A 16,818-nucleotide genomic window follows, 5' to 3' on the forward strand; every position below is an offset into this window, starting at 1 on the left:
TGAAAGATGAAAAACATCTTTGGAAAGTTTGTGCAAAGCGTCGATATTTAGTTCCAAATGTAACAGGTCTGTTTCACAAGAGCACAACTAATGTAATGTTGTCTATAAAGTTTGAGTTGTGGATGTGTAAAGGGGCAAAAAGGGGGGAGAGGTCTTTTTTTTGCCACTGGGGAGATGGCAGCATTCTTGGAGGGGCATAATATGCCAGTGCTGACAAAGGTCTGGACTGTGTGTGTGTGTGTGTGTGTGTGTGTGTGTGTGTGTGTGTGTGTGTGTGTGTGTGTGTGTGTGTGTGTGTGTGTGTGTGTGTGTGTGTGTGTGTGTGTGTGTGTGTGTGTGTGTGTGTGCATCAGGGATGGGGGGTGACACTGATCCCTCAGTGGGCTAAATTTACCCAAGAGTGATGGGGGCAGGTGGATTGAGCTGGGGGTAGGGGTGGTGGGGGTGGTTGGAAAGAACCAGACCTGGTTTCAGTTCAGGCAGAGATCGGGGGCAAACACACAACCCAAATCGGGGGTTTCTATTCAAAGCCAGCTGGTCTGGCTTTATTACATGCAGGACATTTATTTTAGGCAGTTTGTTGGTCTTTTTTTTTTGGTTTTTCTTTTTATCAACTATCTCTTTTGTTTTGCCTCTATTTTTAAACATTTTCTAACTGTTTGATTGAGCTGAGCCTCAGCTGGTGCTGCAGGGTGTAACTTCCTGGGGAAGCAGAGAAAAAAAGCACGGGTGAGTTTTCACAGCACACCTTTTCCCTTACTTTTTCCCCTCTTGTCTGAATCTCACTCTGTCAGTGGAAAACCTGTCTCGGTCAGGATTTCAAACCCTACTCTGCGCAGCGGGTCATGACATGTTTAACAGATTAAGCCATAATTTTGATATTTGAGCTGCTCAATTTGAACTGTTCTGAAATTTATTTTGAAGCATCGCTGCCTAATTGTTTCATTATAGCGTAGCAGAATTTAGTGTATGACGTCTTTGTCATGTAGCCCAACACAGAAATGACTATACCGACATGAGCAAGGCTAAAAGATACACTTAACTAGTGTTTACTTTGTGTTTTGCCTGCTCCGGACAAAGTAGAAAGACACTAACGAATCTCTAACAGTGCTGAAGGAGGAATAAGGTCCCAGCTGTTGCCAATCACCTCCGTCGAGCACTTGGGGAATAGCTGATTGAGGCTCCAGGAACTGTGTGTGTTTAGTTTTAACAGTCCACATTTTTATTTCTCTAAGGCTAGACAAATGGTTTAAGTCACTAAAGTGGAACTTTATATCGTGTTGTTTCTCTGTTTCTAATTTTTCACAGTCAGTTTAGGTTACTGGTACGTTTAAGGGTAATTGCTTAGAACATCTCTTTGCACAATCTGGAATTATCGGTGAGAGAAAAGATCATGGCCTTCACGTGCTGTTTGCGTTAGAAATGACTCATTCCCTCAAGGTAGCTACCTAAGTGGCAAATGCACACTTCACACACAGCATGTGTCACATGGTTCAGTGTTTTCGTAAGACATAGTGGATAAACTTTTGAAACAAAGGAGAAACTTTTGTCAAATTAAATTAACAGAGAAAGGGTTATTCCTAACCAAATGAGTTCATTGGAGACAGAACAAAAGGTCTCTAATGTCGGGCACTTTTTCCAAAACAACCAAAATGGTATTTCATGCCAAAGCAAAGGCTCTAATTTATTTTAATTAGTGCTAAATGGCCATGTTGGATTTTTGTCCCTCCACATTTATTTAACTAGTGTGTTTGCATAGCACAAGTAAGTTGATTTTACAATTATTTCTGCATTTGAAGTCTTTACCTTTGGAGTTAATGTTATTTCTGATTTTTGGGAAAATCTGACGCAACAACAACTGTTAACACAGACAATGAAAATGAAAGTAGTTTATTCTACCTTTTCTGAGTAATGTGTTACAAAGTGAAATAGAGGAAAGGAGGAGTTTTCAAAAACATAAATATGCCATAAGTTCACAGGGCCCCATGTCGCTTATTTTGTACCTGGGTAGAGTTGCTGTATTTTTGCTTTTAACCCACAAAAGCAGGACCTTAGAAACTTTGACCCAGTTTACAGGAAAAGTTCGGTCCACACTTATTAGCTTTTCTGCCCCTGAATTCCACGGCTTTGATGGTCAGCGGAGTTGAGGAAACGCGTTGTTTTCTTACTCTGTAGGGTGGTGAGCGCTTTTACGCAGTTGCCTCTCTGCCTTTGAAACTCATTCTTTCATTCCACGTTCCATCTCTGCCATTAGTTTCATTGTTCATTTCAATTTCAGTTTTTTTAGAATAGCAGGGGAAGGTTTGTTTATTTTTGGTGGTATTATCGGGAATAGAAATATCCAGTTTTATTCAAAGTTGTAATAGTCACACATTTTAATGTCATCCATAACATAAACGCTGGAATTTGATTTCAGTGGAGATTTGTGGTTACTGCTTGTTTCAGCTTGTTTAGGGGAATGTAATTCAATGCAGATATGCCATTTGAGGTTTCCACTGATGTTTTTGTGTAAATTAACTGGACGGTTAAGAAGGAGCGTAGCAGTAATTTGCTGATTTGTTGTTATTCTGTAGCGGCTGCTGACAGAAAGCATGGTAGTAGTTAGTTTCCATGGTTATTTGGTGGGCACCACTGATCCAGATGCTCTTGAGTTTCTAAAACTATGAGAGTGCATTTCATTTTTTAAACAAACTATAACTGAACCAAGACCAATTAGACATATGGGAGCAGTTTCATTTACGATGGCATGGAAAGCACAAGTATCTTGGATCTATAATGGCTTACAGTAACGGCATTGCTCTTATTTTTCCTTTTTATTCGCATCTATCATCTTTATTATTTAATTTTGGAAGATTTCCAGCAGTGGTCCGTGCTCCTGTATGAAAACTCTCTTTCCTTCTACCCCCATGAGCACTGTCTAGGCCAGAAAACAGTATGACGCTCCACCGCCACGATACAACGCTTGTGTGCCGGGGCTGCCTAAATCTACAAAACACGAGCACTGGCGCTCGGCAGCGCTTTTGATCTGCAGCTAATCTCAGTTGCCTGCCTCCCCTCTGATCATGTCTGAATAAGAATGAGTCGGGAGTGATCCTGGAGGCACAAAGAGCTTTAGACGCTGCCGCTCGTCTGCCAAGCTCCGCCACGTTGCACAGGCCTGCGCCGATGGTCGCTATAGGCCTCGCTATCACACCTCTGAGCTGGGGAATCCTCATTTAGACACACATTATATTCCACTTCACTTGCTTTTCTTCACAGTGAGATGCTATCAGATGCTTGTTGAGAGTGTGGGAGAAGTTGCACAGCCATGCTGAGTGATCTTTAATTGTCAAGAGAATTGGCTGAGGTCAACAGCTGCAGGAAGGACTTCTGCTGTGTAATGGTTACTATGGGAATTCGAAACAGTGGTGAATTTTGGCTTTAGTGTGATAGCTGAATGTATCACAACAGGGCCCCCATCACACTAAAACTGTATCAGTCAAGTTCAAAAGTGTCCTAAAGACAGTGCATAGTAAAATAATAAAACTGTGAACTTGTGTTGTTGATACAATTTCTCAACTAACACAGTACTTTGTGTTATGTCAACCCTGATTAGTGTTTCCTTATCTGGTTCCCCTGTCAGACGGACAACACTTTGGTTGCCAGTCCTTTTCTAAATGCACTTGAGTTTAGGGAACGATTATGGTCACGGTTCAAAGAAACAAATTCACGTGTGACATACAACAATAACCTTTGCTCCTTTACCTGCAAGAGTGTTAATTTGCACATGTTCTTGTAAGGTAAAGTGAAACACAGGGCAGTGCCAGGCATTCAAATAAACAATCAATCCTGATGTTTGTCTGGTGAGAATTATGCATAAATATTTAACTGTGAGCCAAACTTCAACCGTAAATGCGAGTAATTTAAGTTTCCATTTATTCTTTCACATGTTGATCATGGCACTTGCTCAGATGTGGGATCTATTCCATTACTGCATATTTAACACTAATAATGTTGTTTCAGACGCAGCTTTTGCACCACTTCAGGAAACACCATGAGGCACCCCTTAAACTGAGACAAAAAAAAAAGTAACACTGGCATCTCCCGTTTATGGGCACAATTAGGGAAAGGGCAGCGAGAACAATGAAATAACTGTGCCCGTGTTGGAGCAGTTCATAGGGAATTACTTTCCAACCATTCAAATAGAAGGAAAAATCATTAGCAGAGGGTGAGTTTCTTTTTTCCCCTCTTTTGAAGCAATCTACTGGAGACAAAGAAAACTTTGAGCCCTTGATATACAGACACAAAGTGAGGCAGTTACACTTACTGCAGCACAAACCAGACACAGGAAGAGGAGGGTGGGGGGAGAGAAATGCCAGTGTCAGGGATTCAAATAAAAAAGGAAGTAAATTGAAAATAAAGATAATTAAAATGTTAGATATTTAATTTGTATTAAAAAACACAAACTGAAATGTTTAGACGATTTCTCTAAATATAAATTTGATAAAACAGTGTCGGGTTAAAAAACACTTTGTATTGGGAATACTTCCAGGTAAGCCAAGTGCTAAACCACTTTAGTCGAAGCTGAGATGGGTGCAGACCTCCCCTGCAGGCAGCACACTTAATTGCAGTGTCTGTGTACTGAGTGTTTTTCATATAGCAAATGATACTGATGGCACCTGCCATGTATGCGTTCATGACATTCGTGGCATTTTGATTATGAATAAAATAAGTGAGCTGTCAATCTGCAGGTATCAAGCCTGAATAATCAAATATGTCATTCACTTGTGCTTTTTCTTCCAAATATCCAAATGCTATGATGTTTGTCCTATTCAAATGATTTAGTTTCATTAACTCAAGAGGTGGCACAGTCTGGTCTTTGAAATAAATGATGTGTTTGCATCATATGCGTGTTTGTAACTACAAGAACAAATACATTCTTTAGTAAGTGAAGAAGCAACAAGTCTGATGAACAGCTTACCCAGCACCACTGTGTCTCAGCCAGTCAGCGCAGTCACAGGACCATGGGGCTTTTCCTATGATGTAACTGGAGCATCAGGCACAACAAAGGGAGAGCTTGTTCAGCTTGTGCCTCATCCATAATGCAAAAAAGGTGTACAGACAGAATACTGTTGGTTAAACACAACACATGCAAATCACCCGAGCTATCTCTCGTTTGGCGCGGCTTGGTAAGGGGTTGTGATGTGGCCATTACAGTTCTCTAGTTCTTCTGACTTTGTTGTTGTTGCATTCAAGTCTGATCGCGTGCTGTAAAGATAACGTAGTAGATGGCCAGATATTGCTAATAATCGAACCACACAGAAAAGGTGTTTTTGGAATTAAGGCTCAGTATGGTTTCACTGAAACAATAATAGCTAATAATTACTAGACAGAACTTATTTCTTTTTTCTTACAAAAAGAAGCATGAAATATAGCTGAGCTAAAATTGAACAGACATTTACAAAGATGACTTAATATGGGACCATCAAAGTCAATAATCAGTTTATTGTAGATTGAGTTGTCTTGTTTGCTGAAGTGATATAGATAAAAAGGGGAAAAAATACAATACATACTGTATACCATGGTTATGTTTAAAAACATTATTTAATATTTACATATAAGACAAGGCATGAATGTGTATGGTCCCAAGTCAAAAGACATCACTGCCTCACTGCAGAGTATCAAGGAATATTGGTTACAAGCTGAATTTAGGAAGAGAAATGTCACCCTCATTTTACAAAAGCTCATTTGAGTATACAAATAAATACTTCCCTGTGATTATGAATTTCATGTTTTTTTTTAAATATTTTATTACATGACGACATATGATTTCACTTAATTAAAAATGAATTCTCTCACCTTTGCTCCCCTAATTATAATGTACAGTGGTGCAATTCCTACGACTATAATTACTGATGGTATTGCCCTCTGAGTTTCATTAAAATACCTTATTAATAAGAAGCTTCAAATCATGTGTAATATAACATTTTGGATGACTTACACAAAGACCAAACACAGATCGGCAGGGAAATGTCTCTCATCTCTCTTACAAAGTGTGAGATGATTTCTAAAGCAGGTATGTTTTGTCAGAGAACAGAATCCAGATGTTCAGGCTAAACACGTCCTGGATAGTGTGGAGCTCATCTGTTGAAGTGAACAAAGAACGAATGGAAGATGTTGTAAGTGTGATCTATGTCTGTAAAAAAAATAGAAGTCAGTTATATAAAATAAAAGTCACAATAGGCAGGATTACACACCACTGCAGATTTATGCGCTTGCATGTAAACATCCGCGACACATACACATTACACTTAAACGTGATTTTTATGAATACATTAATGAGTAAACATATGTCTTAATCTTTGTAAATTATGTCTTTCATCAAGGCCCAACTTGAACTAAAAACCCACTGCTGAATTTAATGATACCTTTCTGAGCATTTCTATTGTCTCAACCATAAATGTTTGAGGAAAAAAAATCTATCTTTAGTTTAGAATATTTTAATAAATTATAATTGCATGATATACTGAGACTTCACTTAAAATAACAGCACCAGAACTATCCTTCAGCCACTATAAATGTAAGACAAACAGGCAAACCTCCACATGCACATGCACACCTGCAACAATGAAATCTATAGATTCCCAGCTGAGCCAGTGAGTTAAATTGGCCTGCAGGTCTCTGTGTGCCCCCCTGTGAAGGCTTTGGTCGTCACATCATATAGCATCAGTCTAGTGTCAAAACACCAAATGTCTCTCAAATTCATTAGGGAAAGAATGCAGGAAGAATGACTGAAAGCGGTAAATACCACATGAAGCTGGAAGCATCCTCAGACATATCCGACATACAACAAATACGCCGTGTGTCTCCTAGTGCTTCTGTAATAGCTGGCTAATTCTCAGGAGCAAGTGAGGCAGAGTGCTTGACAACATCATCTACTGTGACAGGCAGATTGTGTTTTCACGTGAGCATGATCGACAACAGATTGCACTGAGCCCGGGCTGTTGCTGTTTGCCCTGGAAATGTGTTTGTGTTTATCTCTTGCTTGAGAGAGGCATTCCTTTCTTTCTCCCTCTGTTACCAAAAACACACACACACATTTTTAGGCGAGCTGCTCTGCATTTATGTGTGTGTGTGTGTGTGTGTGTGTGTGTGTGTGTGTGTGTGTGTGTGTGTGTGTGTGTGTGTGTGTGTGTGTGTGTGTGTGTGTGTGTGTGTGTGTGTGTGTGTGTGTGTGTGTGTGTGTGTGTGTGTGTGTGTCTGTGTGACACATGCTGTGAAGTGACTGCCAGATGAGGCTTAAGAAACAATCCCAGCAAGATCAATATCAGCAAACCGCACTTATGTGTTTGACTTAACATCCAGTTTCCCCTCTTCTCTTTTCATGCACGGTTCATGCCAAACCTCACGGAACTGCATTCACCCAAAAGTCTAACGTATGCGTATATACAAACTGTGACATATTTGAAATTACATAATTGTTTTGGCAAACTGTAAAACTAATTTTTCTCCACAGGGCTTTGATAAGACTGTCAACTCACATTTGAACACACCCACAAACACACTACTCAAGTTTGGGATTGCATGTTCTCAGAGTGGGAGGGAGGGACACTGGCTAATGAGTTGGGCTGGGAAAGTTTCAGATGGCAAGAAACTAATAATCTGATTGCTTTTGATTAATGAGAAAATAGTTTGTGTTCAGATAACACCAATGTCACACCCTACAGTATTTAATCCACAACCCGCTCTGCTTGTTTGCACGCACTTATTGTGTACTGAACTATAAATTTATCAGGTTTAAATAGCACAATGTGACACATTTTAAGCTATATAATACAATGTAATAATAATCTGGCTATAATGCTTTGAACTGTTTCTGGCATATTTAGATGTAGCCGTGGACCCCCACTCAGTAGTCTCAAGAGCAAAATATACAGTAGGTCTTCCCTACTTTGCATTAAATGTATGAGCATCGAATGAGGCTGTAAGAATTTCTCCACCATACGTTTATCCCCGTAGACAAGTCAGACAGTCATTTATGAATATGCATGAGCCGGTGTTTTCCTCGTTTAATGATTTTTCACCATTCAAATGTATTCTATCCACAGCCCCCAATTTATTTCTCTGTATTTCATATGGCCATTAAACACACACACATAGATGTTACATAGATATTAACATGGATATTGCTCCCCATGTGTAAGTTCATGCAAACAGTAACCATTTCACTTGCAGCTCCACTCTTCTTCCCCTCATGCCTCTCTGCTTTACTTCTCCTCCCAGGTGCCAACCAAAGACAACCTCAAGCGCTGTGAGCACTGAAAGGACTTCTCCAATGACGCGCTGACAGACAGCATAGAAAGCTACGAGAGCGAGGGTACGTAAAACAGAAGACGAAGAAACACTGAATGTGGTATGTACACCTATAGCTGCCCGTATGTCAGCAGCAGTTTTAATGCAATTGCTGGTCGTACACACTAAGAGGTCTGAAAGGAGGAAGTCGTGTCTGTTGAGGGTGCGAAATCTATGTCCTCAGTGTATCATGCGTGCTGATATGTAATGCTATTGATATCTGCCGTGTTGCATTTATGAACCCCACTGTATCTAACAGACTACACCTTATTGATTACTATGGAGGTCTGGGGACCAGAGGAAATGCTATTGAAGATTAAAGGGTCAGGTGATGTGAAGGTGGTATCCAGAGTCATCAGACACCAGCGGCTTCAGTTACAGGCTGTAATGTCCGCCCGTCAAGCAGATTAGCCAGCTTGATTTATTTATTAACTGATGTCCCGCCATTTCCTACCCTGACTGACTGCTTGCATACAGCTTATTTCTCACAGGTGAGCTTCAAAGGAAGAAAAATATTAGGGAGCTGCTTGGTGTCCACTTACATTACATTCAGTCTCTATTGCTACATCTGTAGTGCAAAGCTAAACTCATGTGGGAGGGCTTCGCTGTTTGTCTGCATTTAGACAAAAAAAAAAAGTTAATTAGACTAATATTGGTATGTTAAAATATTGAACTGGGAAATATTTAGAGAAAAGTTAATTAAAACAATATTGACTTTAAACCCCCATGTTAAGGAAAAACTACGATTAGATGTTTTCTTTTTTATGAAGGATAAAAACTCAAGAGTGAGACCTGATGGTGTATTAAAGTATGACATGCTTCAGTCAGGACAGCCATTAAAAATCTTTAAACTGATACAGCACCCATATAATGTGAGTATAATAGAACTCTGGGATTACAAGGCCTATCTGGTATACATCTCTGTACAGAAAGCCTCTGCACTGCCTGTCTGCGTCTTATCTGAAGTGGCAAACTTGCTGTTCTAATTGTTATCTTCACACTAATAGAGTGGATGTTTTGAAATCATTTGGTTGGACGGATAAAGGCTTGGTAATTCCCCAATGCTTACTGTCTCTGTCAGGGCTTATCAGTGGGAGATAGCTGGGTCCTGGTAGGATGATTGGCGGCGTGGAAAGTGTAGTGGTGTCTGAGAAAGGAGGCAGAATTCACAGACATCCAAGAAATTTTTGAGAGCTGAAGAAGTCACTGAACAAGATCGGCCTATACTTCTTTTTGAAATCACATTGCAAGAAGTTTTTTGTGTCATTTAATGTAATAATTACACTTAAAACTCAAATTGTGGAGTGGAATAATTCATGTTGTCTTAGTGGCAAAATGTTTCATGTTTTTTTTATCACAACATTTTTAGAGTAGGGAGTTTTCCCAGCTTCTAAAAATGCCCTGTGTTTAATGCAATTAGAGGGTTTTCAGCATTTTATTTGAACAGTTTAATGGTTAAAACTGACTCAAGTTTTAGGTACTTCACATTTGATGTAGTTTATATGAAACAACAGGTAAAAACTGAACCAGCCACAACACAAACATCAACTTTATGCACAGCGTGCTCTCTGTTGGTTCATTAGTTAAAGTACACAACCCCCATCATCTTCCCCTAGTGGTCCTCTCTGAGCAGTTAATTGTGTCCACTCTATCGGGGCCAGCGCGATAATAAAGCATTAAGAGCCGAGCCTCGTTCATTAAAGTAGAGTTGGTAAATGTGAGACCGCCCCCTTTCAGGAGTCAAAAAAAAAGGAGCGAGAAAAAAAAATCGATTATTTCTCCTCGCACCGGGAGAGTAGAGGGTTTAGGGAAAGACTCGGTCGGGATTGTGGGACGGAACAGAAACAGCGTCTCAACATCACTGTCAAGCTCCAGGCGTCCAGCGCTACACCGGCAACACCTCCACCTCCACCACAGCCGCTCAACCGAGTCCCTCGCCGCTCACCGGCACATCGCAGAGAAACCAGCCGAAGCGTCCTCACCGCCTCCCGAGCAGGCACTGTCCGATCAGAGAGAAGGTGGGGGGTGGTGGGGAGAGAGCGAGCGAGCGAGAGAGAGAGAGAGAGAGAGAGAGAGAGAGAGAGAGAGAGAGAGAGAGAGAGAAAAGAGAGAGAGAGAGAAAGAGAGAGAGAGAGTAGTTTTCTCTGACATTATAGAGGCTCCTACCACGTACTGTAGGTTACTTTTTTTTTCCTCCCGGCGCCGTCCTCTGCTAAGTTGCGCTCCTGGATTTTAAGTGCGTCTCGGCGAACTCTGTCCCCCATCAAGCAGCGGCTTCAACCTTCCTGTCAAACGGCCGGGCCAAAGGACCGGCGGACCGCTTGTTGTCTCTCTCGCTTCACCCGGACAAGATTTCATTCGAAATAAAGTAGGTACCGCTCTCACGCCACTTGCCACTCACTCGCAAACATCCACAACACACGTTGCATCATATCTTCTTTATTTTCAATCTTCAAGCGGGGGAACTTGAGGGTCTATTTTGATGCGCGCTGCCTCCTCAACAAAGTACAGTAACTGCGTGTATTGATTTGTTGTGACCCCTTACGACTTATGCCGGTGACAACTATGTAATATAATTACAGAGTGACATCAAATAGCTGTTTACGGTCAATTAGAAGAGTCAAGTTCTGTCTCGTGTTTTAGGCAGTGTTTCTGTGCTGTGTCGACCTTGTGCAGCTTTCTCATGTCCACATGCAGGCGCACAGTCCCAAAGCCACAGAAACTGAATGCCCCCCTTAACATAATTCATTATGTCCCCTTCGCGCTTTGGGATGGCATATGAAAAGTTACTCTAGTTTTGTCAAATGTAGTCTTTAGCCTACCTGATATACAATTTTACCAAATAATCTCATAAGAAACTTTCAAACCCATTTAAAGACAATGAAAATAAATATTTAAAAAAGGCAGTAGTTCAAAAGTTTCATGATTTCAGATCATTTGCTTCATTAAAACAACAGACTTTTGGAAACCAACTGCACATAAAATGGCATTACTTTGTGGATATATAGTTGTTGTTTTTTACGAGTAATTCAAATGAACTACACTGCGGTGCACTAATCAAAATGAACTCGTGCTGATATATATTAAACCAGTATACAGGCAGCTTTCATAATTAAATTCAAAAAGAGCAAATGTTATATTCATCCTTTTTAAACCACAATACAGAAGAACACAATTTGTTTGACTTATTTTAGTGTTAACTCAAGCAGAGCAGAGACAGTGAACAGAACTGTAAATCAGTGTTTTAGAGAAGTTTTGGCGAGTTCAGGCTGAACGACAATTTCTTCTCTGTGACTTTGTGACTGAGATTGACGTTATTACACTACAGTGAGTGTGATATATTTAGTTCAGTCTCATGTTGCTTAATTTAACCTGTTGCAGTGAGAGGATTAATATTGACACCATAATTAACGTGTGGCAACTTTCACAGGTTGCAGCTTCAGAATTAAAATTGGATTATTTATTTTGTACTTAAAGTGTGCAGATATGAGGCCCACCGATGATTTACAGACGAGCTGAGGATGGTTCTAAAATTTAAAATTATAACAGCACACCTCATTTTAATTTAGAACGATTATTAAATTGACTAGGCTGTTGGCATTTAACTCATGTTCATTAATATAAGCATAAAAGTGTGTCTTTATACTCGTTTTCTTGTGAATTTGTTAATTAGATAAACAACAGTCTTATCACTGAAATAAATTACATTTTAAAAGTTTAAAAGAAACAGGTTATAAATGTAGAGACAGCTGCCATTTCTCAAAATCAATAAAATTAATACAATAGTCACAGAACATTTTCAGATTGATAAGAGCTATTACATTTTAAATACAGCGATGTGGCTGAGCTATTTTCTAGCTTCTCAGGAAAAGTATTATTTTTAAGTAGTAAAGTGTGGCTGTCTATCACAACATATCAACCTTAATTTGTGTCTCTGTGTAAAGTGCACTGCATACATTGAGTCATTTACATCTTGATTGCTTTTCACAGTTAGTTCCATTTGAACAAAAAAGATGCTTCTGATTTAAAGTATAAGCAACGTTTGACAAACATTTTTTACATTTTAAGAGAAATGTTAGTGTCCTGTACATTCTTTCCAAATGTTTTATAATCCTTTTCTGTTAATTGTATATTCATGAAAACAAATCTAAGTGTTTTAGTCTATAAACAGATTTTACACATGGCCTTCCCTCTTCTGACCATCGTCAATGAAGTTGTTCTGTGTGGCCTGTCTGGCCTGTTGCTCTCTTGGGATTTAGCGATAGGTTAATCCGCTCAGAGGAAGGTGAGCACTCGCATGTGGACCCACGATTACACACAGAGGACTCTGTCAGCCAAGCTCTGTAATCTCAGAGATCCTTTACAAACACACACACACACACACACACACACACACACACACACACACACACACACACACACACACACACACACACACACACACACACACACACACACACACGCATGTATGCAGTTGTGCACAGACACACACACAAATGCATTGGCAAAAGTATGTTCTGTCTATGTCCTCTGTCATTCTGTTGCACACACACACACACACACACACACACACACACACACACACACACACACACACACACACACACACACACACACACACACACATGCACGCATCAACACCCACACTATCTGGCCTGCGCTGCTTTTGTTTCTGTTATTCTCTTAAGACCTCTCCCTCTTGACAAATCATTTGGGATTTTGGGCGCTGATTCACAAAACCAACAGTGACAACAAACTCTTAGCCTTCTCACAGAGAGGGATTAGAAGGTCACGTGTCCCTGTGATTGGCCAGGGCATTGAGATTGTCAGGGCACTTTGCTGTACACCAGGGGCTCAGCAAAGCTTTAGTTAAGAGAGGGGAAGGAACACATTGAATGCCATGCAGGGTTTTGCCATGTGTTTTCAAAGCCCTCAGACAAAATCAGCATTGGACAGACTGTTTCTAATATCTTTAATCATAAATGTCTCATATAATGGTCATAAATGTGTAATATAATGCCCATAAATTAGTTTTACTGTGAGGCAGAGTTAAGCATAACCAGAAAGAAAGAGTTAACCTCTGAGTGCTGTAAAATGTGTCCCATCAAGCTTACATCTTTTGAAAAAAATCAGGGTTAAACTATACCACTGTGCTGCCATTTAATACTGTACCAAAGGCACATTTCAAGATTCCCTCCTTATGGAAAACCAGATCTATGAAAACATTATCCTTAATGGAATCATTCAATGTATTTATGTTTAAGCAAATAGTTTAATAGCCCCTTTTGCTATGCTTTAAAGTTTTTTTTCACTAATGGTTTCAAATATTTTGGAAGGAGTTTGCAGAGTTTGCTCAGTTAAACATCAGTAAAACATTCATTTGCAGATTGCAGGTTGGCAAGATCTGGAGGTAGATATTGAAGAACTGTAATTGGACTTCATGCCCTTTGGCTCAAACGAGAAGGTAATATAAGAGCTAATTGTAGACAAATTATATTTACCTCATATATTTAAGGCCTCGCATATAAGGAGAATATAAGTGAAATATATTTTTCCGCTGAGAGACATCGCTGTATATCCTGTACATAATGCAATATATTTCGGTTTAGCGGTATATGATATAGAATAAAGAGAAACTGTACTTTTAGTCAGTTTATCTGAAACAAATGATGTCGAAATATTAAGCCAAAGGAACATTTTTATTTATTTGTCTGTTTATAAACAGATGAAAATACTTAAATGTTATAATAACTCCAGTGCTTGTTGTGTTGTTTATTGCACAAAGCAGGTGTTCTCTGGTTTGCTAAAGAGGGGCCACAGTCACTTTTTTTTTTTTATACATTTTATAGTACTTACGAAAAGTGGAGGGCTTAACCTCACCATGTGTTTATTTACTCATTTTGAACAGATCTCACTTTCAACATCCTAACTGTTGTGCATGTTAGAAATGTTTATCCAAACGTATCGTTTGCCTTAGGAGGACTGTCTGTATATCTTCATAAGAGCAGCAATTACTCATAAAACTTAAAGAAATAATACTAATCCAAAGTAAATAACAGAGTCCTTGAATGGTTTATGGTGGATTTAATGCATATACTTGAATGTGTCCTGGTTTTTGCATAATGATGCAAAGTATTCTTCTGTCTCTATCTAGTAATTAGCAGTGACGTTCAGCAACTTTCTCTGTACGCTGTAAGTGGATGGGGGTGTATGGGGTTTGTTCACTGGGGTGTTAAAGATCACAGAGGAATATATCAGCCTTTGATGTTTAATTGTATTGTAAAACACACTTTAGAATATTTCTGCATAAAGTAGACTTCTGGCTGTGCTGTGCTTTGTGTTTGCCGTTTCTTTGTGTGTTTGTCTGTCAGTATGTGCTGTGTGTCTGGGAGGTGTGTGTGCATGCGGGTGCGTTTTCAAGTTTGTGTCTTGTCTCTGTATTTGTGCGTCAGATTGTTTGTGCTTTTGTGTTTGTTTTTTTTTGTCTGAGTTTTGTGAGGTTGTTGCTGGTGTATATTCAAATGAAAATGCGTGTTTTTCTTTTTCTCCTTTATTCTCACACTGAAGATGGTAGGATTTGATGTCTGGGATGATGGAGCAGTCTGGAAAACAGTGTCAGTGTGAGGGCTGAAAAGGCAAACTGAGAAGACAGATGCACATGAAAACAGAGAAAGACACACACAGAGAGAAAATGTAGACAGAAATCTGTTTGAGCTGAGGTTAGTTAAGAGCAGAGCCACAAATTATTGACCCCTGTTCAGGTATTCTTCTTGAAAGCGTGATGCTTTCGTGATGTCATGCTTAACACACTGATCTAGATGAACAGGATGTCCTGCCTTCTTCATCCTGTTTCCTGTTTTCTGCTTGGCCTGTTGGTCATTATTACAGCAGCTGCCTGCTGGGTGGTCTGTGCTCAGCAGTGCTGACCACACAATCATATCGTCAGCTGCAGCCCACCTAAAGAGACACCCATAACACCTCACCATAGTTGAGGCCTGCTCTCTGAAATATTTGGACAGGGAGAGAGTACAGGGAGGCGAGAAGGCTGGAGGAGTGCAGGCAGCAGAGGACTTCTTATGATAAGACAAAGAGAAACATTTAGAGAAGAACAGAGGCTGGATTTCTTTGTCGAAACATTGGATGGTTCAGATCAGGCTGAATGCCTCAACATCAAGACTTCAATGTTAAAAATGGGAGCTAATTAATAGTTAACATGTTTATAAATGACTTCATTAACTTCCCCACTAGACACTTTAGTTACCTTCCTGAGAGATTTTTAAGTTTATTTCTCAGTATTAGTAAAACAGACAGAATGCAGTCGGCCTAATTTGTAACACATACACTAAATCAGTAATAGCTGCTCTGTAAGATGTGGAACACCCAAAATTTACTGGGGGTCTATTTTAGTGAGTTTTAGGGATTAGTTTTAGGAAGAAGTGTTTGCTGTCCATGTTCCTAAAGGCAGTGACAGAGGGCATGTTCCACGATAAAACACCATACCTGACCTGTAAATGGTGAGGGGAAACTCACCATCTCCCTTTGGTGTGGGACACGTTTGGAATACACCCAATGCCAACAAAAAAGAAAAGAGGTATGGAGAAGGAGGGGACAGAGTGAGAAAAAAAAAAACAACGTAGAAATGTTTTCCAGTCTCCGTAATTTATCTTTGTCACAACTGCAACATAGCCGAGTCATTCTGCAACCGAGTCCAGTGAGACGCACAGAGGTAGCTCTGTGCCTTGGCCTCACACAAGCTCACATCCATCTGAAACCCCTGCTCACTCCGCTGCCACAATCTGCGCCACCACTGCTCCCCATCCACGCTGCTGCTGAGCTTCACATTGCTATTGGGTATTTTTAGCAAATCTTGTGTTCACACAGAATTCAGGAGGAATAAGGACTGGAATTACACAGGCTTTTGTGTAATGAAACAATGTAATGCTAAATTTCCAATAATAGGCAGCGCGATTGATATGTCTGTCTCTTTTTTTTCCACTTTAAGGAAGAATGTTAGAGTCTTAAATATGATGCTTGTTTTTCACGGCAGTCTCAGATATCTGGGCAACGTCTGTAACATCAGGAGAGATTCACTGTTCAACTCCAAGGGGACTATGCTGCTGAAAAGGCTGTTAACACTGTCTAAGTCGAGAAAAAAATTATTTAAGAATCAATTTTCAGTGCTCTCCCTCTTTTGCAGAGCGTACAGCTTAGCCAGGCGGTGTCCTGCCAAAGTCCACAACACTGTTCCTTTCCACTGTCATCTGTGCCATTCCCACACCAAAGACCAGCCTGTAAAATAATGTGCAGCACAGGACTGTTTTGAACACTTACTCAGCTGACCAAAAAAAATAAAAGGGAAAGCAGGACAAAGAAAAGTTGAAAGAAAAAAAAAAAAGATCAGCTACATGAAAAATAAATTACGATCAAACTTTTCGGTTAAGGTGTATCCTACTAAAATACAGTAACATAGAGCAACATTAAGTGCCC

General features: G+C 39.9%; 1 protein-coding gene across 8 annotated transcripts in view; it reads left to right on the forward strand.

Moving 5' to 3' along the window:
- Positions 1–479: 479 nt before the first annotated feature.
- Positions 480–16,818, forward strand: part of mef2cb (myocyte enhancer factor 2cb) — a 70,892-nt gene continuing 54,553 nt past the window's right edge. For 6 of the 8 annotated variants that reach the window (XM_069699901.1, XM_069699906.1, XM_069699907.1 and 3 more), the window contains exons 1-2: positions 480–729; positions 8,263–8,356. The gene's annotated coding sequence lies outside the window, so the exon portion shown is untranslated. Of the gene's footprint in view, positions 730–8,262; positions 8,393–9,644; positions 10,700–16,818 lie in introns of those variants that run through there. The other 2 variants (XM_069699902.1, XM_069699903.1) reach the window with 2 other exon arrangements.

This window comes from Brachyistius frenatus, unplaced genomic scaffold (assembly GCF_029030835.1).
Source record: "Brachyistius frenatus isolate BFR_SWC_R1_liver_20210118 unplaced genomic scaffold, ASM2903083v1 Contig_31, whole genome shotgun sequence".
NCBI classification, from domain to species: domain Eukaryota; kingdom Metazoa; phylum Chordata; class Actinopteri; family Embiotocidae; genus Brachyistius; species Brachyistius frenatus.